Source organism: Ambystoma mexicanum, chromosome 2q, assembly GCF_040938575.1.
Source record: "Ambystoma mexicanum isolate Mex_15411 chromosome 2q, UKY_AmexF1_1, whole genome shotgun sequence".
Lineage (NCBI taxonomy): Eukaryota > Metazoa > Chordata > Amphibia > Caudata > Ambystomatidae > Ambystoma > Ambystoma mexicanum.
Window position 1 is genome coordinate 1,274,420,240 of NC_090924.1, and position 12,923 is coordinate 1,274,433,162.

Consider the following 12,923-nt stretch of genomic DNA (forward strand, 5'->3'; position numbering starts at 1 on the left):
TAGCTCTGGAACAGGGCGCCTTACTAGGTCCTCTCTGGGTCAGTCCTTGGAGGCACAGCAGCTTTCAGATTGTGAAGGAGAGCAACAGCAATTCTTCTCGTCCAGCAGGGCTTCAAGGTTAAGCTTCAGTTACTCCAGTTACTCGTCGTAGTGGACTTCAGCTTCTGAACACGATTCCTAGCAGTGAGAGGTCCCCAGATACACTGTTGTTCTCCCATTCATCCTGTTGGGTCATACTCAAGCATCCAATCACGGCGAAGGGCATTCATGCAGGCAGGCAGCCAATCAGGCACACAGTGCATTCAGGCCATTCACTTCTCTCCAGACACTCACAACAAGTTATGTGTATTGGGACAAGTACCCAGCCATTCAACACTCCACACTGCATTCATACCGGTTTCGGGCACGGCTGTCTCAGTCATTGTGTCAAACACCAGATTCTAGACACCCGCAACACAGAATGCGTATTCGTCACACACTCCATTCACCCAGGTCCCACCCGCAGGCGTACCCACAAAATACGGTCATTGGGAAGGCTCCAGCCAGTCTGATCAGCACTTCCCCACACTACCATATATGGAACTTCCACCCAACAGCCAGTCAGGGGGAAGGGACAGAGTCAGGGCTTCCCGGGACTTCGGGAAGATCAAGGTAACAGGCGATGGAAGGCAAGAGGCCATGGGGCCATTTTATCTCCATCAGGAATCTACCGATTCCAATGACAGGGACTGGGTATCCCAAAATGGAGGACGCTCAGGGCACCAGTCAATTCAGCACAGAGCTGCCACCAGCCCGTACCCTGCTCTGTGGGTCACACACAGGTGCCCAAAAACATACACTAGGGGCACAGGGTTGCACCCCTACCCATGGGTGCCATAAGGGTATCCCATGGGTCTGTTCACCAAAACTAAAAGAGAGAGCTGCACCGCCAGGAGTTCCACATGAACTCCTGCGTGGAAAACATGACAGAAGACACGATAAAAAGCAGTAAAGGACAAGGATACGGAGGCCCTGTCTCTCGGATGCATTTCCAGCATCACATATATATTTAAAAAAACCTACAGCCAAATCTTACTCTATATAACAAAAGGTGTGTGGTATATTGACATGTATAAATGATAAGTGTTCAAGAAATAATAAGTCAGAATGACTGAGTAAATGTGTTCCTCTTCCCCACGTTTTCAGGCACGGGCAAAGGCGTTGCATTGGAGCTTGGAACACACTTTTGAACCTCTGGATACAGTTCAAATCAATGGTGCTATTTCTCAATGTTAGCACACGTCTTTGTTTCACAATGCTGATTACAACGGGTCCCCTTTTATTGGGCTTGGACCTTCTTCAATTATTCACTTGCATCAAAGACTCGGTTGTGCGAGGGAAGTTTTACTCGGACCCTCACATGACCACTTCGACTTTATTCCTGACCTTGAAATGGTTTCTGGTGTCTGTAGTTCTCATACACAGTTCACTTTCACTTTGGGTCCTCTCAACCGTGGTTACAGTATTCAACTTTCACAATTTCTCTGGCTTACCTGAGTCAGGTGCACGCCTTTTAACATTACTTCTCTCTCTTCAATCACATCCGAGTTCGAAACACATCTTACCGAGACTTTTGACTTGGCGGTTTCCCTTCTCCTGACCACTTGGTTGTTTTATACCCTTCTTCTTTCTCTTTGATGGCTGGTCTTCCTCAGTCTTTCCTCAGTCTTTCAGGGTCTTCCTCCACTGGGTTCAGACCCTCTCCCAAAGTTCATAAGGGTTTCCCTCTGCCGGACTCAGACCCCTTTCAGGATTCACAAAGGGCCTCCCTCTGCCGGGCTTGGACCCTTCTTCAAAAGTTCCCAACAAGTCTCTCTCTGCCGGGCTCGGACCCCTCTCAAGGTTCACAAAGGGCCTCCCCCTGCCGGGTTCGGACCCTTCTTCCAAAGTTCACAAGTGTCTCCCTCTGCCGGGCACGGACCCTTCTTCAATTTATCCAAACAAAAACGAAAAAAAAAGTGTCTTTGGACTTCCAGTCCCATAATGCAGTTCTTGGCATTTTGCTCACACTTCCTCAAAACACCATTCTCGCGGTTTTAGGAGCCGCCAAAGCACTTCGGGAATTTTACCTGGGGACAGGGACTCGCAACTTGCCCTCCAATGGCTTGGGCTTTCCTGTTTAGCCCAGAGGAGGAGCTTTGTTGCGAGTGGCACCAGGTAACCCCAGCTGGCCCTGGTTTTGGTCCCGTGGAGGCACAGCTTCAACTCCACAATGCAGCCTCCCCTGCGCAGTCAGGCTCAGTGTCTGGGTAGTTCTTTCTCCTCCAGGCCTTCCAGGTTCCTCTCAGCGCCACAGGTCTCTCTGTCTGGCGGCCTGGCACCGTCCTACATCCCCGGTTTGCCCAAAGTGTGCTCTCCTGCTCTGCCTTTTATTCTTCCTGGGAGTGCCAAGTGGAGTCAGGTGTGAGTAGTTAGAAAGGGAGGCCTGATCTTGCCTGGCCCCATTAGCGGGACAGACCGGTCTTAATATTGCATAGTCTTTCTTCTGTCTCTCTGTGGTGTTTTGAGAGATCTTCATTGTCTCAGCTCCCCTCTTCCTCGTCTCAGTGTTTAAGAAGAAACCAGTGTGGAGGGATTGTGGGGGTTGTAGTTATTCTGATTAATTAGGGAAAAACTGTGTGGGGTTTTGTCCAAATAAACAGGGTGAGTGTGTGATGGTAAATAAATGCATTTGTGTGCTTTCACAGAAAAGTACTGGGGCATAATGGAACTGGTTTGACAATATTCTATTCAACTGAAGGAATGTCGGGTAGGGGGCATATCTGAGAAAAGGGGATAGTCCTGCGGTTGTAATACACAAGATAGTAATTGTAATTTATTTCTCCCGGTTATCCCATGCCTCATTTCTGAGTTGGTACTTGATAGAATTAGGGAGGGGGTAACAGGACATGGTTTAGAATAACCTATAATGGTGGAGGAAGTGTATAAAGGGGGGAATTCCGTGTCTCGCCATCGGATGTCTCACCCCCGTTCCCTGAGGATCCCTCATCCAGGTGATCTTCCCGCACTTGTCCACCCCCAAGTCTGGATCCAAGGCTGATGGCTGTACCCTGGCCACCTGAGAAAGATGGGTTCAGACAGTGAGACACCTTCAGGTTTCTCACACTACCGAGAGAACTAAAGGTTTTTGTGAGCTAGAGTTCCTCACCCAGGTGAAGGGCCCTATGTACCTCCTATGGGGGATGTGTAAACCACAACTGAGGGTGCTTCAAAACTTTGCTTTAGGCTCAGAAGAAGACAATTGACCAAAGAAACAAGTTTTTAGTCTTTTGCTGTTTTCTGCAACGTGTGCTGGGAGAATGGTCCTGGCTACTGCATCTAGCTTGGAAACCTCTAAAGTCACCAAAGGCATTGATCCCGTCTGCAGTCAATATTAAAGGGGGAGGTCCAACTTTGTCACACTTCTCAGCTCTATCTGATAAAAAACATTGGGTTAGAAGGGTGATATATAATATATAAGTCATTATACTAACATGTTGAGCAAAAAGAGTATGATTGTAGCTTTATTTTACCTATCCTGAGTGGAAGCTTACAAGTACAATCATACAAAGTATTGTGACACCAACAAAACACCCTCTCGATTTTACAAATCTAAAGATTTTAAGGCACAGGGTGAAAGAAAATGCATAAGATCACCTACTTGCAGTCATTGTTTCACACCACGTGATCCTTGTTATGCAACTGACATTCAAGCTTCTTAGGGGACATGCCACAGACGATGTAACTTTTAATAACACACTCACTGTGCTGTCTGCAGGTGTCTAAAGATATTTTTTTTGTTTTAAATACTCTACTATTAACAAGGAGACATATTCAAAGGATAGCGGGTCCGTGTGCCGCTTTATTTCTTTTTTTGTGCCTGAAATGCAAAAACTAAAAAAGTCAGACAGGAGAAGAGCTTTTTCATTCAGAGCTAGGAAGTTTGTCTCCAAGCACTTGAAGGGATGGGAACGGCTGATCGTGTGCCCTCAAACCAAGAAACAGCCCAGTGTGCTGTGCACGCATTCCCGGCTCAATTCTAAATTGTTATGAAAAAGGATTGATCATGATGTGCAATGCTTTGATCCCGTCCCCAGAAGACTAGCAGCCCATCCATGATAATGATAATGATGTGTTATTTATATAGCGACTTAATCCAAGGCGCTTTACAGAGCACATATTGAGTATGGGGAAGGGGCACAGGGGTGCATATATTTCTTGTCTGTACCTTAGCCACAGAGCATATAGCCGATGAGAAGATTATGTCGGCGCAGTTGTGAACAGTCTTTTCTTAGCGTGGGAGGGGCGTCATGAGCATCTGTAAATAAAAACAAAATATCATCAACTTTCTCATTTGTTCCCTTTTTCTCGAAATCAGTATTTGGGTGGCAAACCAGGGAGCCCAAATACAACAAAAGTCGGCGGGTGGTGACACATCAAATAAGGGTAGGGGTGAACCGACGTTTTGCCGGGACTGTCCCCGAAATGGGCCCTCTCTTCCCCCTCCTGGGAGTTTTTTTACTCTAAAAACCTTGTACCGGTTTTAGGGGTAAGGAAGGTCCTGAGTTTTGGGGAAAGGGAGTTTGACAACTTCACGAATAACAATAATAAACTAAATTAACTTTATAACACTTAAAAGTGTACAGGCTCATTTTCCTTATGCCTTTGCCCACAATATATGCTAGCATAACATTTTCACACTAGCTGTGCCCATACATTTCCATGCCATCATTCCCATATAAGAACATACCTGTATACCTATGTTTGCTTTGCACATATTGCCAGTAATGATACTATACAAAATCAAGTTCACGCCTGTCCTGCTAAGATATGGCAGTATCCCCATCTAAGAACATACTCCAGTCGGCTGTACCATAAGTGCCATGCCACAGCATGAAAACATGTCCAAACTGGATGCATCAAAATGCCAGTCTAGCCAAAAAATAACCCTTATACTTGCTTCATCCAAAATGCCAAATACAAAATGTCATGCCATAAGAAATAGCTAGACTTGCTGCATTAAAATCCCAGTCTAGCTACATAAGGAACACGTGTAACTCCTGTTCTCCAGCATGGATCTGGCATGGATTCACATGCTCATGAATATTCCCAGTCATCTGGGAATCATCATTAAAAGAAAAATGTTTCAATTTAGCTTGAAAACTGTATTTCTCCTCTTAACCAATCACTGTCCTTCGGATAATACTGCCTCCGCCTAATTACAGTCCTCTCCCTAAGCTCCACCCCTGGTGGCCATCTTCAGATTTGGTAGCGCATAAAGAGGCAGTATGGACCACGAAGGGAGGGAGGGTTTGCATGTGAATCCATGCCAGACCCAGGCTGGAGAACAGGAGTTACGGTAAGTAATGTGTTCCTTCTCCAGCATGGGGTCTCGCATGGATTCACATGCTCATGAATAAAGGTTACACAGCAGTTCACATAAACAACCATGAGAGGTGGCAAGGCTCAACAGAAGTAAAACATTCACCCCTGAAATAGACTCACCTCAAGTGAACATGTTTCGTAGCACCGTTTGACTGACTTGTGTCTCCTTCCTGGAATCCCTGTCGACGCAGTAGAACTTTGTGAAGTTCCACATAGTGGCACTGCAGATGTCGAGCAAACCAGAGAGAAACGCCAACATCGCTGCAATGGCTCTGGTGGAATGGGCTCTCGGATGGCCTGAAAGTGGTTTGTTGACCATGATGCAATTGGAGAGGCATCTGGAGATCGAAGCCTTCGACAAGGCCTTCCCATGATTCATAGGTCCAAAATGTACAAACACCGTTGTGTGTGCCACCTAAAACTTCAAGGCACGAGCAATGTCCAGCGAATGCAAGGCGACGACTGATTCGGGAAGAAGACAGGCAACACCAAAGGCTTGTTAAGATTGAATTCCGGCGGCACCTTCAGCATAAAGGTGGGGTGTGTACTCCGTACCACCCTTGAAGCGTGGAAAGACAAGTACGGCTGGTTGCAAGACGGGGCCTGGATCTCCCCGACCCGCCTTGCCAAGGTGATCGCCACAAGGAAAGAGAGTATCTTGAGTGGCTCAAAAGGCGCCCCCATGAGTTTAGTCAAGACCACATTGAGTTGCCAAGCTCGGGCAGGTGCCTTCACTGGTAGAAAAGTCCTGAAGAGGCCCTTGAGGAACTCCTTGATGAGCCTGTGTGACCACAGGGAAGGCCTACCCGGTGTCCTGGTATAACGGGAGGATTCGGCCGAAATGACCAATTTACCTACCCCACCAAAAGACCTAAAAACATACCACCAAAAGTTCGAACTACAACAAGTGGTATGGTGCGGTAGGTAAAAAGAAAAACAAAGGCTGCTGGGGTTTGCCCCCGCAACACCCTGCTCCCTATACTTTACAGTGTAGTGAGCGAGGTTTCGGGGGACACCCCTGCAGCTGCCCGACAACATTTAAAAAAAAAAAAGAAATGGACACTGCAGCGCTGAGTTCTGATCACGGAAGTGAAAGGGAACCAGCGTCGCAAGGACACCGCGTTTCGAGGTGAAAGGTAAGTAGGGGAATGGGGGTGTGTTGGGGGAGTGGGCGGGGGTGGGGGTAGTGGGCAGCGGTTAGGTTTTGGGGTTGTTTTACAAGGAAAGACCACATGAGAAATGTACGAAAATGTATGTATATCGTACATTTCTCATTCAGTCATTTCCGTCGTGGACCTTTCCGCCACAGTAAAATAACCCCAATTCATAACGGGATATGGCAGCCAGGTGCACTTTGATAGAGGTGTGAGCCAGACCAGCCTTGGACAAGGAAAGCAGATATGGCAGAAGCTGTCAGGCTGTGACCCGCAGAGGAGCAATCTTCTGACCCTAACACGACGCAGAGAAATGCTTCCACTTATGGCCGTAGCATGTCAACAATGAAGAGGCTCTGGCCTTGGCTAGGATGTCCTTGCATTCCGCTGGTAAAGAATAATCTCCAAATTCTAGTACTGCGGGAGCCAGGCCCTGAGGTTCAGTGACGCTGGATCGTTGTGTAGAATCACCCCTCCCTCTCTGGCGAGAAGATCGGGAAGTGGTGGCAACCTGATGGGCGGAGCAACCGACAGACATAGCAGATCTGGATAACAGATTTGCAGCAGTCATGCCAGAGCGACGAGTATCCTCCTGCAGCAACACTGAGTGTGTTGATCACTCAAAGCAGGAGTGGAAATGGAGGAAAAGCATATAGGAAAAGTCCCTACAACAGCAATGAGAACGCATCCCCCATGCTCCTCAGTTGCGGGAACTTGCTGGCGAACCTCTGACACTTAGAATTCGTCGCCATCGTGAAAAGGTCGTTCTGGGGAGGACCCCATTGGTGGAATAGAAGATATACTTGGTTCTGGTGAAGCTCCCACTCGTGGCATAAACGTAGCTCCTTGCTGAGCGAGTCTGGGATGGTGTTCTTGGTGCCCGCCAGGTGAAAAGGGACGAGAAACATGTCCTGACGAATGGTCCAGTGCCACAGACCCTTGGCCTCCCTGCTTCCAGATGGAGAACATGGCGGTGGTATTGTCCGTGAAGATCCTCACTACCTCTCCTCTCAGCGACGGCAGAAAGGACTTGAGGGCCCAGAAGATGCCCAGAAGCTCCAGGACATTGATGTGAAGCGTATTTTCCTCTAGCAGCCAGAGGCTGTGGCGTGCAACCCTCAGGTGTGTGCTCCCCAAACTTCCAAAGAAGCATCCGTGGTGACCGTCTCCTGGAAAGGAGCGATTTGGACTGGAGCCCCTTGCGTGAGATGAGGGCGTACGCACCACGACTGTATAATCTGTCGGAACTCCCCATTGAGGGCGATCTTGTCCGTCCAGGATCCCTAGACTTGGAGCCACCTCGCATCCAGAAACTCCTGGAGAGGCCTCATCTGTAGTCTGCAAAGACGGATGAGGTTGATGCAGGAGGACATCATGTCCAGCAGCGAGTTGACAGCTCTCACAGTGGCTGACCACGGCGGTGACAGGCGCTGTACCTTCCCTAGGATGACTAACACCCTCTCTAGCGAGATGCCAGACAAGTTACTGTGTCGAGTCGGGCTCCTAGAAACTGAGCGTTCTGTGATGGTTCCAAGCAGGACTTTGGATAATTTATGGAGAATTCCAGATCTGTCAGCAGACACACAGTCCTTGTCATGTGCTGGCTCGCTAGTGCGTGGGAGCGGGGACAGACAAGCCAGTTGTCTAGGTAAGGGTAGACGTGGATGCCCGTGAGACAAAGATGCACCGCCACCGGAGCCAACCATTTTGTAAAGACCCTTGGGGTCGATTTCAGGCCGAAGGGAAGCACCTTGAACTGATAGTGCCGCCCCCTGGACCACGAACCGCAAGAACTTGAGGTGCATCTGGTGGATGGGGACATGGAAGTAGGCGTCCTCTTGATCCAGCGACGCCAGGAAGTCACCTTCCTCCAGTTTGCTGAGCATGTGCTGCAATGTGACCATCCTGGATTTCTGTGACTTCAAGTATTTGTTGAGTTGTCTCAGGTTCAGGATCAGCCTCCACCCTACTGACTACTTTCGGACCAGAAAGTATCTGGAGTACACTATAGAGCCCCAGAGGCACTGGGGGACAGGCTCTATCGCCCCCTTCTTTAACATGGCGTGGACCTCCCAATACTGAAGCGTAGGGTAAAATTCTGAAGATGCCCACCAGGGGTGGAGCTTAGGGAGAAGACTGTCATTGGACGGGGCAGTATGACCCGAAGGAGAGTGATTGATTTAGAGGAGAAATAAAGTTTTCAAGCTAAAGTGAAACTGTTTTTTCTTTTACAGAGGATTCCAAGCCTGACAATGGGGAATATTCATGAGCATGTGAATCCATGTCAGACCACATGTTGAAGAATAACACTTTTCATGCTTGCTTTATCAAAGATGCCCAATACAAAATGTCATGCCACAGTAACAAATGGCTAGACAGGCTCACCAACATGCCAGTCTAGTCACGTAATAACACTTCTTGCTTTATAAAAAGATGGCTAATACAAAATGTCATGCCACAGTAAGAAATTGCTATACTGGCTGCAGTAAACTGTAAGTCTAACTACATGATGACACTTCTCATGCTTGCTTTATCATAAATGATCAGTAAAACAATACCATGTCTCCCGCCTGGGCCTCCTGGGGTCTCGCACAGGAGCTGATTTTGGCTAGTGGGGAGGGGAGTTGTGCAACAACCCCCCTTCTACAGCTCAGCACATACACACATTCACACACAGCATGCACTCGCTCATTCACATGCGCACTTATCATACGCTCACTCATTACACACAACACAAGCATACAAACACAGATTAAAATTAAATCACCTTCTGCCCCGGTCCTGAATTTTGCTCCCAATGCTGCAGCTCCCTTACAGAACAAACAGAAACCAGGAAGCATAGATCCTTTCCTGGTTTCTGCAAATGTGTGCAAAAGCTAGTGCGCCGATGACTAAACACCCTGCTCTGTTTGTATGTGCGGCAAGGTGCAGGAGCGCCCCCTCTAACATACAAACATGTGGTTCCCAGGTCAGCTGCCCCAATGGACCATTTAAGGGTGGGAAAGCAAAACGCCTTCTGCTTTGCATGGCCCATTGAACATGTGCAGTTGGGGAACAGAAATGTCAAAAGTAAACCGTGTTTCCCTTTGACAGTTCAAGTCAGTCTAGGACTGCTCCCTCAGCTGCAAAAAGCTCAGTGTTTACACTGGGCTGGCTCCTCGGCTCCTGCATAATGAGTGAGGGTGCCCATGTAACATGTCTTTAGCCAATAGGCATTAAGGCGCACATAAAACAAGAAACAGATGGACAAACAAACACAAATAAAACTCTAGCGTTACACCAGAACGGAAGACAAATTCATAACCAAGAATAGATTTATTATTGTTAACTATGACCTCATGTACATGAACTGCACGGTTGGTAATGCAATGATTTTGAGCACATTAAGGGATCCATAGACACGCCCTGTTGTAGGCCCTGTGTGGCCCTGCACCACACACGCATGGCACACAGATGGTGGTGTTCTAACTGCCTGCTTCCAGAACAGGCAGGCCCTTTATTCAGGGCTTCACTTCACATCCTCCCTACATTGCGGCTCGTATGGGCAGACGATATTACATCCCTTGCCAACCTCATAACAAGCAACTAATACAAACATTAGTTATTGAACTTAAGTATGATAGAAGATGACTTTCACTCAAACCCTTATAAATATTCATTTCTACCAGAATGTCATCCAACCTTGCTGGCATCCTCCCATGTTCTGTTCTCTGATATCTCCTCATCTGGCATGTATCTTCTTCCTCACATCTCACCGCCTGATCTACTTGTCTTGTATTATCCTCGGCCACAACCTCTGGAAAGTGTAATTCCTCGAGTCTGCTGTCGTGAGCATCAGGATCGTCATTAGCCTCATTCGTGCTGATCCCCATCGCGGACCTCGGGACAAACTGAAGTTTCAGGGTCACCTTTTCACCTACATTCCTGGCCGTGACCATAGACCATTTCTTCCACAGGGCCAACTTCTGAGTGATCTTCCTTTTCCACAGCAATGCGGTATCTCCCACTTGGGACAGGGACGGCACCAGATGCCTGAATCTGGATTCACAGTCATTGTTCTCTCGCTCCGCCTCTGTTACTCCACTCACATATAGCTTTCCTGCTACTCGGGTCCGATTTTCCGGAATCGTTGACCAGAACTTGCGGTGGGGAAATACATGTGGATGTGGGAGGCATCGTCCTATATGACATCATAAATGTAGCCAGCGAATTCTCAAGAGGTATACCTTCTTCTATCGCAATCCTTAACATCTTGTTTAGCGTGCGCGTAAACCACTCCAGATCACCATTGGCCTGGGGCCAACATGGTGGAATGCGCTTATGCACTACATTCAAGAATTCCTTAAACACTATTCCCTGGAACGGTGGACCATTGTCCAGCCTCACCGGCCGCAGCAGTGCATGTGCTGCAAAGATATCCTCAATGATAAGAATCACCACCTCTGCCTATGTTGAGCTAACAAATTGCACCAACGGGGATACCTTGAAAACGAATCAACGACCACCAGGAAATGACTGTTCCGTAGAATGGCTCCGAAGTCCATACTCAGGCCCTGCCCTAGTTCCTAAGCTCTTTCCGTTGTCTGTATAGGCAAAGGTTTAGGAAGGCTCCCAGCAGCCTGGCACCATTTGCATTGCGTAATTATCAGATCTACGTGGGCCTCCAGATCAGGGAAACAAACCTTCACCCGGCAGCGTGCCTTGGTCTTGCCTGCTCCATGGTGGCCTGTGTGCCTTTTTCCAGGACTGCTGGAATCAGAGTTGTGGGAATTACTATACTTGTTTCTCGTAGCAGCACCCCTTCTGCTCCCACTGAGAGTTCAGCTCTCGCTCTCCAGAGTCCATTCATAAATGCCTGGGTGTCTGGTGAGCATTGGCCAAAATCAGCCAGCAGCATCTTCCATTGTCCTCCACGTAGTTGTTCTACCACCATGTGCATTCCTCTATGTCTGCTTGTTGCTGCTACGGTCCTCTCAAGTAACAATGCTAACCAGCTCCTCAGTCTACAATGTCTGGACAGCCTCTTTTGCATCTATAACCAGCGGACAAGTCGAAAGATAATCAGCAAGACTGACACCATGCCTCAATACGTAGCGTCACTCCATTATCCTGCAGTTGCAGCATCCACCTCTCTAATCTCAGCTGTGGGTGCAAAGCAGAGCCACACAGTATAGACAGCCATGGGATCCACAGTGACGGGCTAGCCAAAAGGTGGCACATCCCTGTGGAGATATACACTGGGCCTGCGGTAGTTATGGTTAAATTGCTCAATCCCATAGGAAGAACAGTTTTTGGGCAGTTATAACTGGTGCCATTCGAATTTGCCCAAACTTTGCAAAAAAAAGTATATGGCCACCTCTAAATTATTTGGAGAAGTTTTGTGCAGTTTTGTCAAGGGGGATTACAGGGAGGGTCCCAAAACGTTTGAAATCCTGATAGATATGAATGGGAAAATGTTTTGCTTGCGCCTAAAGCCCAAACCGCTGGACGGATTTGCAACAAACTTGTGCAAGGAGTGGTGGCTTGGTCTCGAAAGCATTCATTTGCAAATTTGATGTCAATCCATCCAGTAGATATTTTTTAAATGCCCAAAATAAAAGTTAAAAAAAAGGTGTGATCTCTGCGTCCGGCTCACGGACTCACTTCCTGAATCGGTGTCCGCCGACACCTCTGAACCAAAAGTCAATTATTGAAAACTGGCTGTAAATCGTATGACTTTTTGTAATTCCTTATAAAAAAAACAAACAAAATTCAGGATGGGGTGGGAGAATTTCTGCCCCTGTAAGTTGGCACCCATAAACACACAGTTTAATTTCCTAATAACTACTGTCAGCACAACAGAAGCATTTATTTGTAATTAAGCAGTTTAACAAGCATAGAACATCTTTAGAAATGTATCTTGTGATAAAACATAAAGAAAGGGGCCAAAAATTACAGTGTATTTATGTAACAGTCAGACAAAAAAGAAACGCATTTTGAAGAAAAGTAGTGAATGTACGTTTAAGGAGCATTTTCTTTTGGGAAATGCCTTTTTAGTTTTTTTCTATGCAAGTATAAACTGCACATTTGGAAAACAATATTGAGCCCAGCATGTAGGAATCCTGCTTTTAACTGTGATGGCCCCCACCCAAGTGATATTCATGGCCCATTGATAACCCTGGTGGGGTCCCTTTCAGGCCAGGAGAGCCCCCGCTAAGCAAATAGGCCCTGCAAATGCGTGAATTGATCCTCCCCCTCCCCTATGTGCCCCAGTCTAGGGACGCCTATGCGATTAGCAGGGTTGTTTTTGGTGTCCTGGCCAACTTTGAATTCTGGAGATTGTAGGCCTGGGTTTATAATGGGAAAATAGAAGTACAAGTGACAGAA

The 12,923-nt window shown here is 47.5% G+C and overlaps 1 protein-coding gene across 2 annotated transcripts in view; it reads right to left on the bottom strand.

Moving 5' to 3' along the window:
• LOC138570089 (Krueppel-like factor 8) overlaps positions 1-12,923 on the bottom strand; it is a 1,505,457-nt gene that overhangs the window by 343,495 nt on the left and 1,149,039 nt on the right. For both annotated transcript variants that reach the window (XM_069648686.1, XM_069648687.1), the window contains one exon: positions 4,247-4,336. The gene's annotated coding sequence lies outside the window, so the exon portion shown is untranslated. The remainder of the gene's footprint in view (positions 1-4,246; positions 4,337-12,923) is intronic.